The 25,360-nt window shown below is 48.0% G+C and overlaps 1 protein-coding gene and 1 non-coding gene across 2 annotated transcripts in view; one reads left to right on the plus strand and one right to left on the minus strand.

The window, feature by feature from the left end:
- The first annotated feature begins 250 nt into the window (after positions 1 to 250).
- Positions 251 to 316, plus strand: LOC149467313 (small nucleolar RNA SNORD82). Its single transcript, XR_016311981.1, has one exon. It is a non-coding gene; the product is annotated as a small nucleolar RNA SNORD82 (small nucleolar RNA).
- A 3,210-nt stretch (positions 317 to 3,526) lies between these two features.
- The window catches only part of LOC149467314 (uncharacterized), a 69,689-nt gene continuing 47,855 nt past the window's right edge, over positions 3,527 to 25,360 (minus strand). The window contains exon 5 of the transcript XR_016311970.1: positions 3,527 to 4,078. The gene's annotated coding sequence lies outside the window, so the exon portion shown is untranslated. The remainder of the gene's footprint in view (positions 4,079 to 25,360) is intronic.

Here is a 25,360-nt window from a genome sequence, read left to right on the forward strand (position 1 = left end):
ATTACAGGGGAAGGAGACATGGACATAGTGGATGGCTCCTCCCACTCTTACAATACTAGATATCTAATAGAGAGATGGTGTCACTGAAATTTGGTTTGGTGTGTTAATGGAATTCTATTCTTTACATGAATCTGAAGAAGAGAAAAAACCTGTTGCCAAGAAAGCTCCTGCCAAAATGCCTCAAGGGAAGAAACCTGGAAAGGAGGAGTCTGAAGAGGAGGGTAAGCTGCCTGCTGTCTTAGGAATTGTTGGCACAAATGATGAACAATTTTGGGACTTAATACTGATCTTTGATGACTGATGTTTGCTGATGTGCCATAAATGTGATAACTTTGTTTTTAACATGCAATGGAGATCTCTTTTTACTGGAACTTTTATTTTTTTTTTACTTGTGTAATGAAAGAAAACCTTTTGTCAGATTTTTTTTTTTTTTTTTGCCGTCTGTGTCCCCGTTGTAGAGATTCAACATTTTGTTGCCACCAAAACATGAATGCAGGAGACCTTTTTCTAATGGGGGCACGTTTTCCTGTGACAACTGTCTGAGAGGATATCCTTCACATTGGAAAGATATCTCCTCTTCATGTTGAGGCAACATTGAAGGAAGTGAAGGGAATTCTCTGACACAGATGGTCAATAAATGTAACCCTCTCCTCTTCTATCCAACATATTTAAAAAGGGAAAAAAAAGCCTTTTTGCTCTACTTAACTGCATTGCCATATTTAACCACTTCAAGTCTGGACACTTTTACCCCCTTCCTGGTCCAGGCCAATCTTCAGCTTTCAGTGCTATCACACTTTGAATGACAATTGCGCGGTCATGCAACACTGTACCCATATGAATTTTTTAGCCTTTTTTTTAGACAGATAAAGCTTTATTTTGGTGGTATTTATTCACCACTGGGATTTTTATTTTTTTTGTTATGTAAATGAAAGTCCAAAAATTTTGAAAAAAAGTGTTTTTCTTATAAAATTTTGCAAATATATATTTCATCATAAATCTTGGCCAAAATGTATTCCGTTATCTTTCCAGTAAAAAAAAAAATCCCAAATTAGTTTATAACCAAAATTATAATTTTTAAACATTTTTTTTAACCATTTTATTTTTTTATATTTGTTTTTTTACATACTGTCACTCTAGGAGTGGAGTGTCACCATGGTGACACTACTTTTTTTTTTTTTTTTTTTTTTTATACTTTACCAGGAAATTGAGCATTTGTTTTCATTAGTTTTTTGCTGAAAAATATTTAAAAAAAAAAAAAGTTCATACATTAAAATTTTTTTTGTACCTTAAAATATTTTCAGGGTTTCATGTGCATTTTTATGTACAAATGTGCGCAAAATGTTAAAAAAATTGGCTCTGGAAGTGATGTGTTTAGGAAACGTTATTCGGGGCGCTGGATGTATGCTGGACTCTTGGTTTTCTGGCACCTATAGATCTTTGTCGTGTACTATGCATATCCAGATGCAGAGATTATCGAAAATGTCAGGAAATCCATATTGGCTGTGTGCATTCCAGTTGAGAAAATTTGAGAATTCTCACCTGGCAATATAATGGCCCTTCTGGGGTACAAGTGTCAAGAAAATTTCAGTTGAGTTTTCTCTTGTCAGTAGTATTAAGTCTGCAAGTGTCAATTTCCTTTAGGTTTTCCAAAACATATGCGGTCAAACCTAAACTTTCAGTTTGTATGCAGTCAGGAAGGCTCTTGCGTGTCTTAGTTGAAGGTAAATCTAAAGGAAATTGAATAGGAAAGTTGTGTAATGTATGGCCAGCTTTAGCCTCTGTTCTGCAGTTGCCATGGTGCTGCGCGTGTGATTGGTTATAACACCAACCATTAAATGGCTTGACAGTTTAGTTGAAAGATGCAGGCAACTGTGACAGTTGTTGTCATGGGATGCTCTGAATGTCATTTATGTGAAACTGTTAAATCGGTGTGTGTATATCTCTGCTTTAAGTTGTGTTCGTATAGTAGCATAATAGCGTTCCCTTGGGTCTCTGGGACAGATAATGAAGCTGAAATTCCTGCTTTACATGCTAATTCTATTCAATGTTGGCCATCATTTCAAAGTTCATGCCATATTTGCTAATGTGTATTTGGTATTTCTGGTTAAAATCTTTTTTTCTTTTTTTTACTCCTTTTGTTAGATTTGTCAGTATTTGTTGCAAATCTGAATTCTGCAAAAGATTATGATGAACTTAAAAATGCTCTGAGGGAGTTTTTTCTGTAAGAAGAACTTGCCAGTGCAGGATGTTCAGATTGGAGCCTCCAAGTAAGTATTTCTTAAGATAACGTGCTGAATAGGCGCCCTGTGCTGCAGCTCCTTCACTTGCTCTGCAACTGCATGCTTCTGCTGGTTCACACCTATGCAGTTTGCGTTTCTGCAGTGCTTTTTGCGGTGTGTTTTTGTACATATGGTTTTTTTCTAGTTGCTAGGAAGATTAAACCAAAAAAATGCATTAAAAAAAATGCACTGCATGCTTTTCCGCATTGTCTCCATTGAAGACTATAGAACCGAAAACTCAACTTTGTGTTAAAAAAAAAAGTCCCTGACCCTTTCCAAAAATATATATACCTGTGCTTAAATCCCAATAGCTTGTACATGCATTTATCCATCAGGTGCTAAAAGGGATGTAACCACATATTAATATTAATTACACCCCTTTAGCACCTGATGGATAAATGCATGTACTAGCTATTGGGATTTCAGCACAGGTATATCTTGTTTGTTGTATTGTTGGGTCAGTAGCCAGACCTGAACCTTGTAGCTCTCCCCCATTGTGTCTTTTCCCCTATGCTAGCATTGTGTCCACAGTAGCATTTGCGTCGGCAGAGCAGAGTAGGACTGGCCATAGAGGGATTACTTTGACACAGTTGGCCAGCTTAAGCATGTATTGCAATATGTGTGAACTAAATATCCCTATTTATTGCATAGTCTGCTGGAAAGGGTATATACCAGTGTGCAGAGGGTCCTCAGAATTTCTAGTGTTAATATGTGGTTACACCCCTTTAGCACCTGATAGATAAATGCATGCACTAGCGGTTGGGATTTGAGCACAGGGATCTCTTGTTTGTTTGTTGTGCTGCAGCTCCTTCACTTTTCCATCTCTACTGCAGGAGGTTTGGCTATGTGGAGTTTGCTACTGCGGAGGAAGTGGAAAAAGCCCTGAAATTAAATGGAAAGAAGGTTCTTTGTTTTGTGATGAAAGTAGAGAAGGCCAACACTCCTGCAGAGAAAACAAAAATGCAGAGAACATAGGATAGGATCTGTTTGTCCTCCCATATAGTACTTTTGTTTTTAAATTGATCCGTTGGCTAGTTTTTACATTTTCATAATATGATTATATATTAAATGTACACATCTAGCCTAATAGCAAGCAAGAATAGGTCCTGTGTATCTTTTGGATTCTAATTGACTTTAAGGCATGGATTGTGAAACTCTCTGTAAATTAAAGTCAATTACTGCTCACTCTTTGTTCCCTTTATAGTGATGCTGTTATTGGGGGGACCAAAAAGATGTTGGCAGCCTGGTTGTTATGCTGACACACTGTTTTTAATACTTAATCACCAGTTTTAATAAAGTGAGCAGATAAGGAAGGTTGGGGTTCAGTCAAGCCCATATTTGCATCCTTGTTTCAACAATAGCTTCAGTTTCCTCATAGGTAAAGTTTGCAGTACTAGAGGAAGACAATAGTAGCTTCGTCGTGGTGCATGTTCCAAAGTCGTAGAAATGTAGGCCTGATGTGTTCAGTTAGCCCTTCACAAAAGGTTTGTTCTGTGAGTTTAAATAAACGTTGCATTTCAGTAGTTTTCTAAAGCTATACCTGCATTATAGTTTGCAGTGAAAATCGTTGAATTTTCAAAGTGGGGCTGGTCTAAACTGAATCTAGCAGAACTCCAAGGTGGTGGTCCTGGAGCTGCTTATTTTTCCAGATGCACGAACTCTGTTTGTTAAGAACATCCCCTATAGCACAACTTCAGAGGAATTGCAAGAGATTTTTGAAAATGCCAAAGACATCCGTCTTCCAACTTCAAAAGATGGTGCTAGTAAAGGGTAAGTAGATCCATGCTGTCTTTGACTGCCTGCAAAAGAATTTGCACATTTTAAAGTGTTAGTAAACCGCAGGAGAAAAGTGATCCCTGCAAGTTAATGTCATAATATGCTAGTATGCACTGCATACTAGCACATTATGTAAAGCTTATCTTAAAACTAAGCCCTCCGGTGGGGCACTGTCACTGCTGCAGAGGCTTCTGTCTTCACCTGGTCTTCCTTTTCAGGTTCCGTCTGATAGGCCGGGCCATGATGGTGTCACTCATGCGTGTGGGAGTCCCGGGCTACGGCACAGTACTCCGAAGGATTGGCATGGGTATGCCGATCAGGGCGCATGCGTCGGCTTTAAAAATGGATATCTTCTAAACAGTGCATGTTTAGGACATATCATTTCATCTACAGGTAAGGCTTATAAGCTTACCTGTAGGTAAAAGTTAAAAAAAAAAAGTTCACTGCCACTTTAATGAGATTAAATGGATTTACTCGCGCTTTATTGCATTGAGTTGCCCATTTATTACTGCCAGTGTGTGGTAGCAGACTTTAGAATTGCACAAGAATTTAATACAGTGCACTACAAAATACATACAGTTGTGTTCAAAATAATAGCAGTCAGACATTGCTAACCTGATCAATCACTGTTTTTGGTTCAAAATCATCGCAGTGTGGAGTTCTATTAGTGAGGTCATTCATTCTTTGAAAAACAGGTGGCAATTATTGCCCTTATTTAAGGAAGGAAGGCAGCAAATGTTGTACATGCTGTTTACAGTGCATTTCTCTCTGAAATTCTGAGGAAATGGGTCGTTCCAGACATTGTTCAGAAGAACAGCGTACCTTGATTAAAAAGTTGATTGGAGAGGGGAAAACATATAAAGAAGTGCAGAAAATGATAGGCTGCTCAGCTAAAATGGTCGCAAATGCTTTAAAATGGCAACCAAAACCTGAAAGATGTGGAAGAAAGCGAAAAACTACCATTCGAATGGATAGAAGAGTAGCCAAAATGGCAAGGACTCAGCCAACAATCAGCTCCAGGAAGATCAAAGAAGGTGTAAAGTTACCTGTGAGTACTGTTACAATTAGAAGACTCCTATGTGAAGCCAATCTATCTGCAAAAAGCCCCCGCAAAGTCCCACTGTTGAAAAAAAGATGTGTGCTGAAGAGGTTACAATTTGCCAAAGAGCACATTGACTGGCCTAAAGAGAAATGGCGCAACATTTTGTGGACTGATGAAAGTAAGATTGTTCTTTTTGGGTCTAGTGGCCGGAGACCGTTTGTCAGACGACCCCCAAACACTGAATTCAAGCCACAGTACACTGTGAAGACAGTGAAGCATGGTTGTGCAAGCATCATGATATGGGGATGTTTCTCGTACTACGGTGTTGGACCTATTTATCGCATACCAGGGATCATGGGTTAGTGTGAATACATCAGAATACTTGAAGAGGTCATGCTGCCTTATGCTGAAGAGGAAATGCCCTTGAAATGGGTGTTCCAACAAGACAACGACCCCAAACACACCAGTAAACGTGCAACATCTTGGTTCCAGACCAACAAGATGGACGTTATGGAGTGGCCAGCCCAATCCCCGGATCTTAATCCAATAGAAAACTTGTGGGGTGACATCAAAAATGCAGTTTCTGAGGCAAAACCAAGAAATAGAGAAGAACTGTGGAATGTAGTCCAATCATCCTGGGCTGGAATACCTGTTCACAGGTGCCAGAAGTTGGTTGACTCCATGCAACACAGATGTACAGCAGTTCTCAGAAACAGTGCTTATACAACTAAATATTCATTAAGTGATTCAAAGGAAAGCAAAATCTTCAAACATTTTTCAGTTTATATAGTGAATGTTTGAGCTTGTAAAGAAGAATACAAACACTGCTATTTTTTTGAACCGTCTAATATTCACTTTTCTTCAATTTTTTTTAAGCGGAACAACAAAAATTTGATATATTTTTCTTCATGTTTTGATTTGATTTTGAATGTGTAGTGTTCCCAATGCATTTGTGTGTATGGAAATAAAAGCTATTAGAAGGATGTTGAGCTTTATTCACTTTTTTCAACACACTGCTATTATTTTGAACACAACTGTATATGTGTAGTAAAATGATCTTTGAATTCTGTTTCTTGAATATATTCAGCTGTGGCATGGTTCTCTATACATGTATATCATGTTAATATGTGAGAATATCTTCATTCCTTTAGAGGCAGTCTCCATGCTTTCTTTTGATTATACAGTTTAATGTTACTAGTGCTTATAAAGCGCTTACATTTTCTACTGACTGCAATATTCCATTATTTGGCCTGCTTGGACTACAGGCTAACAAGGACTTTTTGGGACTGTTGGTAATGCCAATGCATCTAGAGACCTACGCCAGCTTTTTTTAAATATATTGGAGAACAATCGGGGTTCTGGTCATACCCTATCTGTCTTTCTGAAATTCTATTGTGTACAGTAAAGGTCATAGAAGATACTGGTCTCCTGTGCATAAGATGGATTTACAGTGGGGCAAAAAAGTATTTAGCCACCAAGTGTGCAAGTTCTCCCACTTAAAAAGATGAGAGAGGCCTGTAATTGGCATCATAGGTAGACCTCAACTATGAGAGACAAAGTGAGAAAAAAAAAATCCAGACAATCACATTGGCTGATTTGGAAAGAATTTATTTGCAAATTATGGTGGAAAATAAGTATTTGGTCAATATCAAAAGTTCATCTCAATACTTTGTTATATATCCTTTGTTGGCAATGACAGAGGTCAAACGTTTCCTGTAAGTCTTCACAAGGTTGGCACACACTGTTGCTGGTATGTTGGCCCATTCCTCCATGCAGATCTCCTCTAGAGCAGTGATGTTTTGGGGCTGTCACTGGGCAACACGGACTTTCAACTCCCCCCAAAGGTTTTCTAGGGGGTTGAGATCTGCAGACTGGCTAGGCCACTCCAGGACCTTGAAATGTTTCTTACGAAGCCACTCCTTCATTGCCCGGGCGGTATGTTTGGGATCATTGTCATGTTGGAAGACTCAGCCACGTTTCATCTTCAATGCCCTTGCTGATGGAAGGAGGTTTGCACTCAAAATCTCACGATACATGGCCCCATTCATTCTGTCCTGTACATGGATCAGTCGTCCTGGTCCCTTTGCGGAGAGACAGCCCCAAAGCATGATGTTGCCACCCCCATGCTTCACAGTAGGTATGGTGTTCTTTGGATGCAACTCAGCATTCTCTCTCCTCCAAACACGATGAGTTGTGTTTCTACTAAACAGTTCTATTTTGGTTTCATCTGACCATATGACATTCTCCCAATCCTCTTCTGGATCATCCAAATACTCTCTAGGAAACTTCAGACAGGCCCGGACATGTACTGTCTTAAGCAGCGAAACACGTCTGGCACTGCAGGATCTGAGTCCCTGACAACGTAGTGTGTTACTGATGGTAGCCTTTGTTACGTTGGTCCCAGCTCTCTGCAGGTCATTCACTAGGTCCCCCCGTGTGGTCCTGGGATTTTTGCTCACCGTTCTTGTGATCATTTTGACCCCACGGGGTGAGATCTTGCGTGGAGCCCCAGATCGAGGGAGATTATCAGTGGTCTTGTATGTCTTCCATTTTCTAATTATTGCTCCCACAGTTGATTTGTTCACACCAAGCTGCTTGCCTATTGCAGATTCAGTCTTCCCAGCCTGGTGCAGGTCTACAATTTTGTTTCTGGTGTCCTTCGACAGCTCTTTGGTCTTCACCATAGTGGAGTTTGGAGTGTGACTGTTTGAGGTTGTGGACAGGTGTCTTTTATACTGATAACAAGTTCAAACAGGTGCCATTGATACAGGTAATGAGTGCAGGACAGAGGAGCCTCTTAAAGAAGAAGGTACAGGTCTGTGAGAGCCAGAAATCTTGTTTGTAGGTGACCAAATACTTATTTTCCACCATAATTTGCAAATAAATTCTTTCCAAATCAGCCAATGTGATTGTCCGGATTTTGTTTTACTCATTGTGTCTCTCATAGTTGAGGTCTACCTATGATGCCAATTACAGGCCTCTCTCATCTTTGTAAGTGGGAGAACTTGCTCAATTGGTGGCTGACTACTTTTTTGCCCCACTGCATATATAAGCAGGTGAGAATAATGTAGCTGTAATGAAGAGGCTGGTATCACAGGTCTGCCTAAATGGTTCGGTTTTACAATTTTAACCATGCCAAAGGGTATTTCATCGACCTTTCTTTGTAGACAACTTGTCTACAATCCTACTTGGCCTCAGTTAACCACTTGGTGCCCACCCATAATGTACTGCAGACAGGCAGCCACTGTAGGCAAAGCAACATAACCGTACATCGCTGCCTACTTCTGAGTTTTGGGCATGTGCATGGCATCCCCTGGCCAGCACCCTCTGTGATTTTACACAGCGGGAGCCTGTGAGCAAATCCCAGCTGGGACCTGCTGATCACCAGTGTACAATCACAGCCCAGAACTGTGTTGACTATCAACAGAGGGATCTATCTGTTTCTCATCCAGAATGAGAAACTTGGAGATCTAGTAGTAAAAGAAGCACACGTTACACATAGTTGGGCACACCCCTTGATGGTAACCCCCCCCCTTCCATCCAGTGTCATTAGTACAGTGACAGTGTATAATATCACTGTATTAATGTCAGTGGCAGTTGGTCAGTTCCCCCCAGTGTCAGTGTCAAGATTGTCACACTATTGCAATCCCCAAGTTGCTGATCACTGCCATTGGTACACAAATAAATACAAATGTTAGTGTGTACATGTAACCTAGGTTTGTTTAAAAGTTATAGCACCTACAATCTATCGATATACACTTTTCCATCAGACATATAGCACAATACATTTTGGCCAAAAGTTATCTTTTTTTTTTTTTACTATTTTCATTGGATATGCATATAATAGCAGAAAGGGAAAAAAATAAACTTTTGGTCTTTTGATTTATATTGCAAAAAAAAAACCCAGTGGTGATTGAATGCCACTAAAAGATCTTTGTTTACAAAAAATTGTATATAAATTTCTCTTGGGCTCAGCGTTGTTGACCGTGCATTTACCAGTTACAGTAACGTGTCATTCAGTATAGCATCAAATGGCTTAGTCATGCAGGATGTAAAATCTTCCGGAGCTGAAGTTGTTAATGAGTCGAGTAGAGTGTAAGCTTGTTTTTTGTATTTGGCTGCAATGTGGTACACCACTATTCTCATGCATTAACCTGGGGATCAGCAACCCATAGATCGCGGCCAGGTGACTGGAAGATGGCAGTCTGGACTTGCTTACAGAGTGCAATGCAGAGGGGCTACTTGTGAAGTTGGAGCTGTAGTAGGGATCCAGAGCTGCATAAGCCAATGCCGCCTGTGTGCTGGCTTCTGTCCAATGTGAAGTGATACCAAATGCACTCCACCTCTTACCCTGGCCAGCTGTCTCCAGAGTGGTGTCAGCAGCAGGAAAGAGATCTTGAAGTCACTGTGAAGCAATATACTGGGCATAATAGTATAGGGTTGCTTCTGTACTGATGCACTGCGGTTTACCCACACTGGTGCAGTGGACCTGCAGCTTGCCTGTGGGTTTGCTGCACTTGGCCACATACTTTTATTCAATCCTACTTTCTGAAAGCACACCAAAACTCCTGAATGCAGGATTTCAGAAAGCACACCAGACCTGCAAGATATAATAGAAGTTTATAGAAAAGTGCAGTTAACCCAGGAAAGTTACAGATGCTTTGCACCGCAGTGCATGTAAACCACAGCACATCAGTGTGAAAGCAGCCTTCTAGGGTGCCCAGAACGATCCATTTAAATTTGTAGTTGAAAACCTGCAGTTGGGGTGTGGTGTTTGTTTTGTTTTTTATCTTTTTTCCCCCTGCCCTAACTGCACCCCCTTTAGCGGCAATGGCAAGGGGTGTGCACATGTGGCAGCAGGAGTTATAAGTGGTCATGGTTGGTGGGTGTAGCATCTGTCAAGCATGACCCATTCAAGTGAAAGAGGCTGCTCTGCAATTGCCCTGCAACCTTGACCAGTACAGCAAATGGGGTTAAAGCAGGCAGCATTGTTGCTTCCTCACCCTGTTTTTAACCCTTTAGTCTAGGTTCACACCTAAGTGTTTTGCTTTGTGCAGAAATGCACAGCAGTCCATTTAACATGATTTCCTATGGGACATATTCCAGGGGTGTGGACATTTTTTGAAAAACCTACTCGTCCAAGGGACTAAATCGGTGTCCCAATCTACTTGTCCCTCATGACAATCTACTTGTCCAGATATTGAAAACAAATTGAACCAAAAGCTTATTTAAATCAGAGGTGGATATTAGGAATATTTTAAAAATAAAAAGGTTTTATGGTGACTTAAACATTTAATATTTCTAACATTGCGCTGTTTATGTGATGGGGGGCAAGTCTCTGATGGGGGTGCTGCTTATGATTGAGTGTGGCTTTGAACGAGTGTGAAGCAGTTAAACACAGCAGTTGAACTAAAGCAGGAGAACTTAAGCAGCAGGAAGACACAACAACAGCAAGAAACTCTCCTGCACGCTGGACAGACTGCAAGCAAACACCCTGGAAAACCTCTCTTACATACCTGAGTCCCACTCTGTGTACCTTTTATACAATACACCCCCTCTTCTCCTTTCCATATTACTATCCTCTGTTCCCAAATCTCATTTCTTTACCCCTCTGCTCCACCCCAAAACTTGTACATCTCCCCCTCATTGCTATCATCTCCCTACTATTGCTCTCATCACCTCCCCAAAATGCCTCTTCCACTCCTCCTTCTCATTTTCCTCTCCTCCATTCCCAAAATCCATTCACTATATCCCTCTACCCCTCCCAAACAATTGTATATTGTGTCCTCACTGCTTCCTTCACCCCTCTACGGCACCCACCACCTCCTCCTATTACTCCACTCTCCCACTGACCCGAACACCTCCACTAGTAGTTTCTCACGCTCCTGCACATCCCGCTCCCATGCCACCTTTCTCACCCTTCTCCTCCTCATAACCGCGGGGGACATCTCCCCGAATCCTGGCCCTTCACCACCTCCCTCACCCGCACAACACCCTCCCGCCTCCACCTCCCGCCGCAACCCTCGCAACTTAGTATCTGTCCCCCTGCTCCCTAAAATCTCCCCCCCGTTTTCATGTGCACTCCTGAACGCCCGATCGGTGTGCAACAAGCTTACCGCCATCCACGACCTCTTTGCTTCCAGCTCCCTCATCCTCCTAGTGATCACGGAAACCTGGATCCAGCCCACTGACTCCTCCCCTGCTGCACTCTCCTACGGAGGTCTCACCTGGACCCACTCACCCGGACCTAACGGTCGTAAAGGTGTTGGGGTTGGTCTGCTCCTGTCACCGCAGAGCACCTTCCGAGTCCTCCCAAACCCCCCTCCCTCCCACTCCGATGGGATCAGTCCATGTAAGGGGGGCACTCCGATGGGATCAGTCCATATAAAGGGGCACTCCGATGGGAACAGTCCATATAAAGGGGCACTCCGATGGGAACAGTCCATGTAAAGGGGCACTCCAATAGGATCAGTCCATGTAAAGTGGCACGCCGATGGGATCAGTGCATGTAAAGGGGCACTCCGATGGGATCAGTCCATGTAAAGGGGCACTCTGATGGGATCAGTGTATGTAAGGGGGCACTCCGATGGGAACAGTCCATGTAAATGGGCACTCCGATGGGATCAGTGCATGTAAGGGGGCACTCCGATGGGAACAGTCAATGTAAATGGGCACTCTGATGGGAACAGTCCATGTAAGGGGGCACTCCGATGGGATCAGTGCATGTAAGGGGGCACTCCGATGGGAACAGTCCATGTAAGGGGGCACTCCGATGGGATCAGTCCATGTAAGGGGGCAATCCGATGAGAACAGTCCATGTAAGGGGGCACTCCGATGGGAACAGTCCATGTAAATGGGTACTCCGATGGGAACAGTCCATGTAAGGGGGCACTCCGATGGGAACAGTCCATGTAAATGGGCACTCCGATGGGAACACTGCATGTAAGGGGGCACTCCGATGGGATCAGTCCATGTAAAGGGGGCACTCCGATGGGAACAGTTCATGTAAGGGGGCACTCCGATGGGATCAGTCCATGTAAGGGGGCAATCCGATGAGAACAGTCCATGTAAGGGGGCACTCTGATGGGATCAGTCCATGTAAGGGGGCACACCGATGGGATCAGTGCATGTAAAGGGGCACTCCGATGGGATCAGTCCATGTAAAGGGGCACTCCGATGGGATCAGTGCATGTAAGGGGGGCACTCCGATGGGAACAGTCCATGTAAATGGGCACTCCGATGGGATCAGTGCATGTAAAGGGGCACTCCGATGGGAACAGTCCATGTAAATGGGCACTCCGATGGGAACAGTTCATGTAAGGGGGCACTCCGATGAGAACAGTCCATGCAGAGGAGCAAACCGATGGGAACAGTCCATGTAAGGGGGCACTCCGATGGGAACAGTGCATGTAAGGGGGCACTCCGATGGGAACAGTCCATGTAAAGGGGGCACTCCGATGGGATCAGTGCATGTAAGGGGGCACTCCGATGGGAACTGTCCATGTAAAGGGGCACTCCAATGGGATCAGTGCATGTAAGGGGACACTCCGATGGGAACAGTTCATGTACGGGGGCACTCCGATGGGATCAGTGCATGTAAGGGGGCACTCTGATGGGATCAGTGCATGTAAGGGGGCACTCTGATGGGATCAGTGCATGTAAGGGGGCACTCTGATGGGATCAGTGCATGTAAGGGGGCACTCCGATGGGATCAGTGCATGTAAGGGGGCACTCCGATGGGAACAGTCCATGTAAAGGGGGCACTCCGATGGGAAAAGTCCATGTAAGGGGGCACTCTGATGAGATCAGTCCATGCAGAGGAGCAAACCGATGGGAACAATGCATGTAAGGGGGCACTCCGATGGGAACAGTCCATGTAAGGGGGCACTCCGATGGGATCAATGCATGTAAGGGGGCACTCCGATGGGATCAGTGCATGTAAGGGGGCACTCCGATGGGAACAGTCCATGTAAAGGGGCACTCCGATGGGAACAGTCCATATAAAGGGGCACTCCGATTGGAACAGTCCATGTAAGGGGGCACTCCGATGGGAACAGTCCATGTAAATGGGTACTCCGATGGGAACAGTCCATGTAAGGGGGCACTCCGATGGGATCAGTCCATGTAAGGGGGCAATCCGATGAGAACAGTCCATGTAAGGGGGCACTCTGATGGGATCAGTCCATGTAAGGGGGCACACCGATGGGATCAGTGCATGTAAAGGGGCACTCCGATGGGATCAGTCCATGTAAAGGGGCACTCCGATGGGATCAGTGCATGTAAGGGGGGCACTCCGATGGGAACAGTCCATGTAAATGGGCACTCCGATGGGATCAGTGCATGTAAGGGGGCACTCCGATGGGAACAGTCCATGTAAATGGGCACTCCGATGGGAACAGTTCATGTAAGGGGGCACTCCGATGAGAACAGTCCATGCAGAGGAGCAAACCGATGGGAACAGTCCATGTAAGGGGGCACTCCGATGGGAACAGTGCATGTAAGGGGGCACTCCGATGGGAACAGTCCATGTAAAGGAGGCACTCCGATGGGATCAGTGCATGTAAGGGGGCACTCCGATGGGAACAGTCCATGTAAGGGGGCACTCCGATGGGATCAATGCATGTAAGGGGGCACTCCGATGGGATCAGTGCATGTAAGGGGGCACTCCGATGGGAACAGTCCATGTAAAGGGGCACTCCGATGGGAACAGTCCATATAAAGGGGCACTCCGATTGGAACAGTCCATGTAAGGGGGCACTCCGATGGGAACAGTCCATGTAAATGGGTACTCCGATGGGAACAGTCCATGTAAGGGGGCACTCCGATGGGATCAGTCCATGTAAGGGGGCAATCCGATGAGAACAGTCCATGTAAGGGGGCACTCTGATGGGATCAGTCCATGTAAGGGGGCACACCGATGGGATCAGTGCATGTAAAGGGGCACTCCGATGGGATCAGTCCATGTAAAGGGGCACTCCGATGGGATCAGTGCATGTAAGGGGGGCACTCCGATGGGAACAGTCCATGTAAATGGGCACTCCGATGGGATCAGTGCATGTAAGGGGGCACTCCGATGGGAACAGTCCATGTAAATGGGCACTCCGATGGGAACAGTTCATGTAAGGGGGCACTCCGATGAGAACAGTCCATGCAGAGGAGCAAACCGATGGGAACAGTCCATGTAAGGGGGCACTCCGATGGGAACAGTGCATGTAAGGGGGCACTCCGATGGGAACAGTCCATGTAAAGGGGGCACTCCGATGGGATCAGTGCATGTAAGGGGGCACTCCGATGGGAACTGTCCATGTAAAGGGGCACTCCAATGGGATCAGTGCATGTAAGGGGGCACTCCGATGGGAACAGTTCATGTACGGGGGCACTCCGATGGGATCAGTGCATGTAAGGGGGCACTCTGATGGGATCAGTGCATGTAAGGGGGCACTCTGATGGGATCAGTGCATGTAAGGGGGCACTCTGATGGGATCAGTGCATGTAAGGGGGCACTCCGATGGGATCAGTGCATGTAAGGGGGCACTCCGATGGGAACAGTCCATGTAAAGGGGGCACTCCGATGGGAAAAGTCCATGTAAGGGGGCACTCTGATGAGATCAGTCCATGCAGAGGAGCAAACCGATGGGAACAATGCATGTAAGGGGGCACTCCGATGGGAACAGTCCATGTAAGGGGGCACTCCGATGGGATCAATGCATGTAAGGGGGCACTCCGATGGGATCAATGCATGTAAGGGGGCACTCCGATGGGATCAGTGCATGTAAGGGGGCACTCCGATGGGAACAGTCCATGTAAAGGGGCACTCCGATGGGAACAGTCCATATAAAGGGGCACTCCGATTGGAACAGTCCATGTAAGGGGGGCACTCCGATGGGATCAGTGCCTGTAAAGGGGCACTCCGATGGGATCAGTGCCTGTAAAGGGGCACTCCGATGGGATCAGTCCATGTAAAGGGGCACTCCGATGGGAACAGTCCATGTAAAGGGGGCACTCCGATGGGAACAGTCCATGTAAAGGGACACTCCGATGGTAACAGTCCATGTAAAGGGGCACTCCGATGGGATCAGTGCATGTAAGGGGACACTCCGATGGGAACAGTCCATGTAAGGGGGCACTCCGATGGGATCAGTGCATGTAAAGGGGCACTCCGATGGGATCAGTGCATTTAAGGGGGCACTCCGATGGGAACAGTCCATGTAAGGGGACACTCTGATGGGAACAGTCCATGTAAAGGGGCACTCCGATGGGATCAGTGCATTTAAGGGGGCACTCCGATGGGAACAGTCCATGTAAAGGGGGCACTCCAATGGGAACAGTCCATGTAAAGTGGGCACTCCGATGGGATCAGTGCATGTAAGGGGGCACTCTGATGGGATCAGTGCATGTAAGGGGGCACTCCGATGGGATCAGTGCATGTAAGGGGGCACTCCGATGGTATCAGAGCATTTAAGGGGGCACTCCGATGGGAACAGTCCATGTAAAGGGGGCACTCCGATGGGAAAAGTCCATGTAAGGGGGCACTCTGATGAGATCAGTCCATGCAGAGGAGCAAACCGATGGGAACAATGCATGTAAGGGGGCACTCCGATGGGAACAGTCCATGTAAGGGGGCACTCCGATGGGATCAATGCATGTAAGGGGGCACTCCGATGGGATCAGTGCATGTAAGGGGGCACTCCGATGGGAACAGTCCATGTAAAGGGGCACTCCGATGGGAACAGTCCATATAAAGGGGCACTCCGATTGGAACAGTCCATGTAAGGGGGGCACTCCGATGGGATCAGTGCCTGTAAAGGGGCACTCCGATGGGATCAGTGCCTGTAAAGGGGCACTCCGATGGGATCAGTCCATGTAAAGGGGCACTCCGATGGGAACAGTCCATGTAAAGGGGGCACTCCGATGGGAACAGTCCATGTAAAGGGACACTCCGATGGTAACAGTCCATGTAAAGGGGCACTCCGATGGGATCAGTGCATGTAAGGGGGCACTCCGATGGGAAAAGTCCATGTAAGGGGGCACTCCGATGAGATCAGTCCATGCAGAGGAGCAAACCGATGGGAACAGTCCATGTAAAGGGACACTCCGATGGTAACAGTCCATGTAAAGGGGCACTCCGATGGGATCAGTGCATGTAAGGGGACACTCCGATGGGAACAGTCCATGTAAGGGGGCACTCCGATGGGATCAGTGCATGTAAAGGGGCACTCCGATGGGATCAGTGCATTTAAGGGGGCACTCCGATGGGAACAGTCCATGTAAAGGGGGCACTCCAATGGGAACAGTCCATGTAAGGGGACACTCTGATGGGAACAGTCCATGTAAAGGGGCACTCCGATGGGATCAGTGCATTTAAGGGGGCACTCCGATGGGACCAGTCCATGTAAAGGGGGCACTCCAATGGGAACAGTCCATGTAAAGTGGGCACTCCGATGGGATCAGTGCATGTAAGGGGGCACTCTGATGGGAACAGTTTATGTAAAGGTGCACTCCGATGGGATCAGTCCATGTAAAGGGGCACTCCGATGGGATCAGTCAATGTAAAGGGGCACTCCGATGGTATCAGTGCATTTAAGGGGGCACTCCAATGGGAACAGTCCATGTAAAGGGGGCACTCCGATGGGAACAGTTCATGTAAGGGGGCACTCCGATGAGAACAGTCCATGCAGAGGAGCAAACCGATGGGAACAGTCCATGTAAAGGGGCACTCCGATAGGATCAGTCCATGTAAGGGGGCACTCCGATGGGATCAGTCCATGTAAGGGGGCACTCCGATGGGATCAGTCCATGTAAGTTGACACTCCGATGGGATCAGTGCATGTAAATGGGCACTCCGATGGGAACAGTCCATGTAAAGAGACACTCCGATGGGATCAGTGCATGTAAGGGGGTACTCCGATGAGAATAGTCCATGCAGAGGAGCAAACTGATGGGAACAATGCATGTAAGGGGGCACTCCGATGGGAACAGTCCATGTAAGGGGACACTCTGATGGGAACAGTGCATGTAAGGGGGCACTCCGATGGGAACAGTGCATGTAAAGGGGCACTCCGATGGGAACAGTCCATGTAAGGGGGGCACTCCGATGGGATCAGTGCATGTAAGGGTCACTCCGATGGGAACACTGCATGTAAAGGGGCACTCCGATGGGATCAGTCCAAGTAAAGGGGCACTCCGATAGGATCAGTCCATGTAAGGGGACACTCCGATGGGATCAGTGCATGTAAAGGGGCACTCCGATGGGATCAGTGCATGTAAGGGGGCACTCCGATGGGATCAGTGCATGTAAGGGGGCACTCCGATGGGATCAGTGCATGTAAGGGGGCACTCCGATGGGATCAGTGCATGTAAGGGGGCACTCCGATGGGATCAATGCATGTAAGGGGGCACTCCGATGGGAACAGTCCATGTACGGGGGCACTCCGATGGGATCAGTGCATGTAAGGGGGCACTCTGATGGGATCAGTGCCTGTAAAGGTGCACTCCGATGGGATCAGTCCATTTAAAGGGGCACTCCGATGGGATCAGTCCATGTAAGGGGGCACTCCGATGGGATCAGTGCATGTAAGGGGGCACTCCGATGGGAACAGTCCATGTAAAGGGGCACTCCGATGGGATCAGTCCATGTAAGGGGACACTCCGATGGGATCAGTGCATGTAAAGGGGCACTCCGATGGGATCAGTGCATGTAAGGGGGCACTCCGATGGGATCAGTGCATGTAAGGGGGCACTCCGATGGTATCAGTGCATGTAAGGGGGAACTCCGATGGGATCAGTGCATGTAAGGGGGCACTCCGATTGGAACAGTCCATGTAAGGGGGGCACTCCGATGGGATCAGTGCATGTAAGGGGACACTCCGATGGGAACAGTGAATGTAAAGGGGGCACTCCGATGGGATCAGTGCATGTAAGGGGGCACTCCGATGAGAACTGTCCATGTAAAGGGGCACTCCGATGGGAACAGTCCATGTACGGGGGCACTCCGATGGGATCAGTCCATGTAAGGGCGCACTCTGATGAGATCAGTCCATGCAGAGGAGCAAACCGATGGGAACAATGCATGTAAGGGCGCACTCCGATGGGAACAGTCCATGTAAGGGGGCACTCTGATGGGATCAGTGCATGTAAGGGGGCACTCCGATGGGATCAGTGCATGTAAGGGGGCACTCTGATGGGATCAGTGCATGTAAGGGGGCACTCCGATGGGATCAGTGCATGTAAGGGGGCACTCCGATGGGAACAGTCCATGTAAGGGGACACTCTGATGGGAAAAGTCCATGTAAGGGGGCACTCCGATGGTATCAGTCCATGTAAGGGGGCACTCCGATGGTATCAGTGCATGTAAGGGGGCACTCCGATGGGATCAGTCTATGTAAGGGGACACTCCGATGGTATCAGTGCATTTAAGGGGGCACTCCGATGGGATCAGTTCATGTAAGGGGGCACTCTGATGGGATCAGTCCATGTAAAGGGGGCACTCTGATGGGATCAGTCCATGTAAAGGGGCACTCCGATGAGAACACTGCATGTAAGGGGGCACTCCGATGGGAACAGTCCATGTAAGGGGGCACTCCGATGGGAACAGTCCATATAAGGGGGCACTCCGATGGGAACAGTCCATGTAAGGGGGCACTCTGATGGGAACACTGCATGTAAGTGGGCACTCAGATGGGATCAGTCCATGTAAGGGGGCACTCCGATGGGAACAGTCAATGTAAAGGGGGCACTCCGATGAGATCAGTGCATGTAAGGGGGCACTCCGATGGGATCAGTGCATGTAAGGGGGCACTCCGATGGGATCAGTGCATGTAAGGGAGCACTCCGATGGGATCAGTCCATGTAAGGGGGCAATCCGATGAGAACAGTCCATGTAAGGGGGCACTCCGATGGGAACAGTCCATGTAAGGGGGCACTCCGATGGGAACAGTCCATGTAAGGGGGCACTCCGATGGGATCAGTGCATGTAAGGTGGCACTCCGATGGGATCAGTCCATGTAATGGGGCACTCCGATGGGAACAGTGAATGTAAAGGGGGCACTCCGATGGGATCAGTGCATGTAAGGGGGCACTCCGATGGGAACTGTCCATGTAAAGGGGCACTCCGATGGGATCAGTGCATGTAAGGGGGAACTCCGATGGGATCAGTCCATGTAAGGGGGCACTCCGATGAGATCAGTCCATGCAGAGGAGCAAACCGATGGGAACAATGCATGTAAGGGGCACTCCGATGGGAACAGTCCATGTAAGGGGGCACGCTGATGAGATCAGTGCATGTAAGGGGGCACTCCGATGGGATCAGTGCATGTAAGGGGGCACTCCAATGGGAACAGTGCATGTAAAGGGGCACTCCGATGGGATCAGTGCATGTAAGGGGTCACTCCGATGGGAACAGTCCATGTAAGGGGACACTCTGAGGGGAACAGTCCATGTAAGGGGGCACTCCGATGGGAACACTGCATGTAAGGGGGCACTCCAATGGGAAGAGTCCATGTAAGGGGGCACTCCGATGGGATCAGTCCATGTAAGGGGGCACTCCGATGGGAACACTGCATATAAGGGGGCACTCTGATTGGATCAGTCCATGTAAAGGGGGCACTCTGATGGGATCAGTCCATGTAAAGGGGCACTCCGATGAGAACACTGCATGTAAGGGGGTACTCCGATGGGAACAGTCCATGTAAGGGGGCACTCCGATGGGAACAGTCCATGTAAGGGGGCACTTCGATGGGAACAGTCCATGTAAGGGGGCACTCCGATGGGATCAGTGCATGTAAGGGGGCACTCCGATGGGATCAGTGCATGTAAGGGGGCACTCCGATGGGATCAGTGCATGTAAGGGGGCACTCCGATGGGATCAGTGCATGTAAGGGGGCACTCCGATGGGATCAGTCCATGTAATGGGGCACTCCGATGGGAACAGTCAATGTAAAGGGGGCACTCCGATGAGATCAGTGCATCTAAGGGGGCACTCCGATGGGAACTGTCCATGTAAGGGGGCACTCTGATGGGATCAGTGCCTGTAAAGGGGTACTCCGATGGGATCAGTGCATGTAAGGGGGCACTCCGATGGTATCAGTGCATTTAAGGGGGCACTCCGATGGGAACAGTCCATGTAAAGGGGACACTCCGATGGGAAAAGTCCATGTAAGGGGGCACTCCGATGAGATCAGTCCATGCAGAGGAGCAAACCGATGGGAACAATGCATGTAAGGGGGCACCCTGATGGGAATAGTGCATGTAAGGGGGGCACTAAGATGGGATCAGTGCATGTAAAGGGGCACTCCGATGGGATCAGTCCATGTAAGGGGGCACTCCGATGGGAACAGTCCATGTAAGGGGGGCACTCCGATGGATTCAGTGCATGTAAGAGGGCACTCCGATCGGAACACTGCATGTAAAGGGGCACTCCGATGGGATCAGTCCATGTAAGGGGGCACTCCAATGGGATCAGTGCATGTAAGGGGGCACTCCGATGGGATCAGTGCATGTAAGGGGGCACTCCGATGGGAACAGTCCATGTAAAGGGGCACTCCAATAGGATCAGTCCATGTAAGGGGACACTCCGATGGGATCAGTGCATGTAAGGGGGCACTCTGAAGGGAACAGTCCATGTAAGGGGGCACTCTGATGGGATCAGTCCATGTAAGGGGGCACTCTGATGGGATCAGTCCATGTAAAGGGGCACTCCGATGGGATCATTGCATGTAAGGGGGCACTCCGATGGAAACAGTCGATGGGATCATTCCATGTAAAAGAGCACTCCGATGGTATCGGTGCATTTAAGCGGGCACTCCGATGGGAACAGTCCATGTAAGGGGGCACTCCGATGGGAACAGTCCATGTAAGGAGGCACTCCGATGGGATCAGTGCATGTAAAGGGGAACTCCGATGGGATCAATGCATGTAAGGGGGCACTCCGATGGGAACAATGCATGTAAGGGGGCACTCCAATGGGATCAGTGCATGTAAGAGGGCACTCCGATGGGAACAGTCAATGTAAAGGGGCACTCCGATGGGATCAGTCCATGTAAAGGGACACTCCGATGGGAACAGTCCATGTAAAGGGGGCACTCCGATGGGAACAGTCCATGTAAGGGGCACTCCGATTAGATCAGTGCATGTAAAGGGGCACTCCGATGGGATCAGTGCATGTAAGGGGGCACTCCGATGGGATCAGTCCATGTAAAGGGGGCACTCCGATGGGAACACTGCATGTAAAGGGGCACTCTGATTGGAACACTGCATGTTAAGGGGCAATCCAATGGGAACAGTCCATGTAAGGGGGCACTCCGATGGGAACACTGCATGTAAGGGGGCACTCCGATGGGAACAGTCCATGTAAGGGGGCACTCCGATGGGAACAGTCCATGTAAAGGGACACTCCGATGGGAACAGTCCATGTAAGGGGGCACTTCAATGGGAACAGTCCATGTAAAGGGGCACTCTGATGAGATCATTGCATGTAAGGGGGCACTCCGATGGGAACAGTCCATGTAAGGGGGGCACTCCGATGGGATCAGTGCATGTAAGGGGGCACTCCGATGGGATCAGTCCATGTAAAGGGGCACTCTGATGGGTTCAGTGCATGTAAGGGGGCACTCCGATGGGAACACTGCATGTAAGGGGGCACTCCGATGGGAACAGTCCATGTAAGGGGGCACTCCGATGGGATCAGTCCATGTAACGGGACACTCCGATGGGATCAGTCCATGTAAAGGGGGCACTCCGATGGGAACACTGCATGTAAGGTGGCACTCCGATGGGATCAGTGCATGTAAGGGGCAATCTGATGGGATCAGCCCATGTAAGGGGACACTCCGATGGGATCAGTCCATGTAAAAGGGCACTCCGATGGTATCAGTGCATTTAGGGGGGCACTCCGATGGGAACAGTCCATGTAAGGTGGCACTCCGATGGGAACAGTCCATGTAAGGGGGCACTCCGATGGGATCAGTGCATGTAAGGGGGCACTCCGATGGGATCAGTGCATGTAAGGGGGCACTCCGATGGGATCAGTGCATGTAAGGGGGCACTCTGATGGGAACAGTCCATGTAAAGGGGGACTCCGATGGGATCAGTCCATGTAAGGGGGCACTCCGATGGGATCAGTGCATGTAAAGGGGCACTCTGATGGGATCAATGCATGTAAGGGGGCACTCCGATGGGATCAATGCATGTAAGGTGGCACTCCGATGGGATCAGTGCATGTAAGGGGGCACTCCGATGGGAACAGTCCATGTAAAGGGGCACTCCGATGGGATCAGTGCATGTAAGGGGGCACTCCGATGGGAACAGTCCATGTAAAGGGGCACTCCGATGGTATCAGTGCATTTAAGGGGGCACTTCGATGGGAACAGTCCATGTAAAGGGGGCACTCCGATGGGAACAGTCCATGTAAAGGGGCACTCCGATGGGAACAGTCCATGTAAGGGGACACTCCGATGGGATCAGTGCATGTAAGGGGGCACTCCGATGGGATCAGTGCATGTAAGGGGGCACTCTGATGGGAACAGTCCATGTAAAGGGGGACTCCGATGGGATCAGTCCATGTAAGGGGGCACTCCGATGGGATCAGTGCATGTAAAGGGGCACTCCGATGGGATCAATGCATGTAAGGGGGCACTCCGATGGGATCAGTGCATGTAAGGTGGCACTCCGATGGGATCAGTGCATGTAAGAGGGCACTCCGATGGGAACAGTCCATGTAAGGGTGCACTCCAATATGAACAGTCCATGTAAAGGGGCACTCCGATGGGATCATTGCATGTAAGGGGGCACTCCGATCGGAACAGTCCATGTAAGGGGGGCACTCCGATGGGAACACTGCATGTAAAGGGGCACTGCGATGGGATCAGTCCATGTAAGGGGGCACTACGATAGGAACAGTGCATGTAAGGGGGCACTCCGATGGGATCAGTGCATGTAAGGGGCCACTCCGATGGGATCAGTGCATGTAAGGGGGCACTCCGATGGGATCAGTGCATGTAAGTGGGCACTCCGATGGGATCAGTGCATGTAAAAGGGCACTCCGATGGGATCAGTGCATGTAAGGGGGCACTCCGATGGGAACAGTCCATGTAAGGGGGCACTCCGATGGGAACAGTCCATGTAAGGGGGCACTCCGATGGGAACAGTCCATGTAAGGGGGCACTCTGATGGGAACAGTCTATGTAAGGGGCAGTTAGATGGGATCAGTGCATGTAAGGGGGTACTCCGATGGGAACAGTCCATGTAAGGGGCACTCCGATGGTATCTGTGCATTTAAGGGGACACTCCGATGAGAACAGTGCATGCAGAGGAGCAAACCGATGGGAGCAGAGCATGTAAGGGGGCACTCCGATGGGAACAGTCCATGTAGAGGGGGCACTCCGATGGGATCAGTCCATGTAAGGGGACACTCCGATGGGAACAGTCCATGTAAAGTGGGCACTCCGATGGGAACAGTCCATGTAAAGGGGGCACTCCGATGGGATCAGTCCATGTAAGGGGACACTCCGATGGGAACAGTCCAACATGGGAACAGTTTTTTTTTTATTATTTTTACATTGTACCTTTCATTTTTTTTTTTTTATCACTTTTAATGCTATAACAGGGAATGCAAATATCCCCTATAACTTCAATGAACATTGTCATATTCTTTTTTGAGAAATCTGGGGTCTATCAGACTCTAGATATCTCCTCTGCCCTTACATTATCTAATCAAACCAAAATCGGTGTGATCAGATGTTTTCCCAATTTACAAATGGCGCTGTTTATATCCTGCGAAACTGAAGTGATGAAATGCTTGTAGCTTCCGCATTCTTAGACTATAGAGATGATTGGCACCATTCTGGTCTCCAATCAGCTCTATGGTCAGCTGGCAGAAACACCGACTGCATTCTCAGGTTCCCCTGATGGCACGGGACTGCCTGAGAAGTCCGTGGAAGGCAGCGGGGGAGGGGGGCGGCATCTTCTCCCACTGCTTGTAAAAGCAATCTTGCAGCTAATTAGCCACTAGGATTGCTTTTACATGAAAGCCAATCACTGGCTGAAAAAAACAATACCAGGATGATGCCTGCAGCTGTAGGCATCATCCTGGTATAACCATTCAAATCCAGTGATGTATCAGTACTTCGCTGCTCCAGTACATCGCTGGTCCTTGTTGGGTATATATACTATGTTCTTTTTTTTTGTACGCAGCCTGTGGACTGAATGAAAAAATAAGAAGAAATCTCTGCCAGAAAAAGTGTGTGGTATGCCCACCATTAGAATATACCGCCCTCATCCACCCACTTCTAATGGTGGGCACACATTAGGTCACACTTTGCCACAAGTGCCAATTCCAAGATTGAATAAATGTCTAAATAGTGGCACACTTGAATAAAAATTGTCCACGTATAAGTGGTACCCCATATGGAAAAAGGATGACACCAAGTCCCAAACTATCTTGCCACTGCTCCCCATGTAGTCTGGGCATCCAGGGGGCTCCACATGACTATCTTTTCCCTCGTAAATCCAAAACTTATAAGTATAGCCTGTTGTCCTCTCACAGGTCTTCTACATCTTGACCCCATATCTGGCACGCTTGCAGGGAAGAAATTGTTTGAATGCAAGGCGGCCAGAAAAATTAATTGGGGACTCCTCAACGCAGATGTTTTGCTGGGGAGTATAGACATCTGCAAATTTTAGGTTAAGGTGATTTGCGAGGGGCTGAATTTTGTGGAGCCGGTCAAATTCAGGGTTACCCCGAGGATGACAGAGTGTATTGTCGCTGAAATGCATAAAACACATTATACTCTCATATCTATGCCTGGCCATGGCAGCAGAGAACACAGTATATGATGAATCGGGTCTGCGGACCAATACAACTGCAATTCATTTCTTTTAGTAATGCCCAGGTTGAGGGTTAGGCCCAAAAAAAATTTAAATTTGAAAACCGTAATGAGTTTCCATGCGAATGGTCTGGCAAGGTTTGAATTTGGGTTGGCGGCAATAAATTGTTGTGCATATAAACTGCTTTGATCCACAATCAACGCATAAAGATATTCCGTGAAAAACAGCTCCAAAAATCAAGGAGATATGTGAAAGACCAGGATGTACTAGACCGCTGGTACTCGACAGTTCACCAAAAGGTAGAGCGGCACTAGTACTGGCACTCTGCTGCATATGAGAGTCATCAAAATTTACCGGCAAGTGCTAACAGAGATCAGGCCTGATTCTGCGAACACTGCGGTTTTGTGTGCAATGTATCAAGTGACAGTGACCTACTGACACT

The sequence above is a fragment of the Staurois parvus genome, unplaced genomic scaffold (assembly GCF_062004578.1).
Source record: "Staurois parvus isolate SC_StPar_1 unplaced genomic scaffold, SC_StPar_1.0 ptg000116l, whole genome shotgun sequence".
In the NCBI taxonomy this organism is placed as follows: domain Eukaryota; kingdom Metazoa; phylum Chordata; class Amphibia; order Anura; family Ranidae; genus Staurois; species Staurois parvus.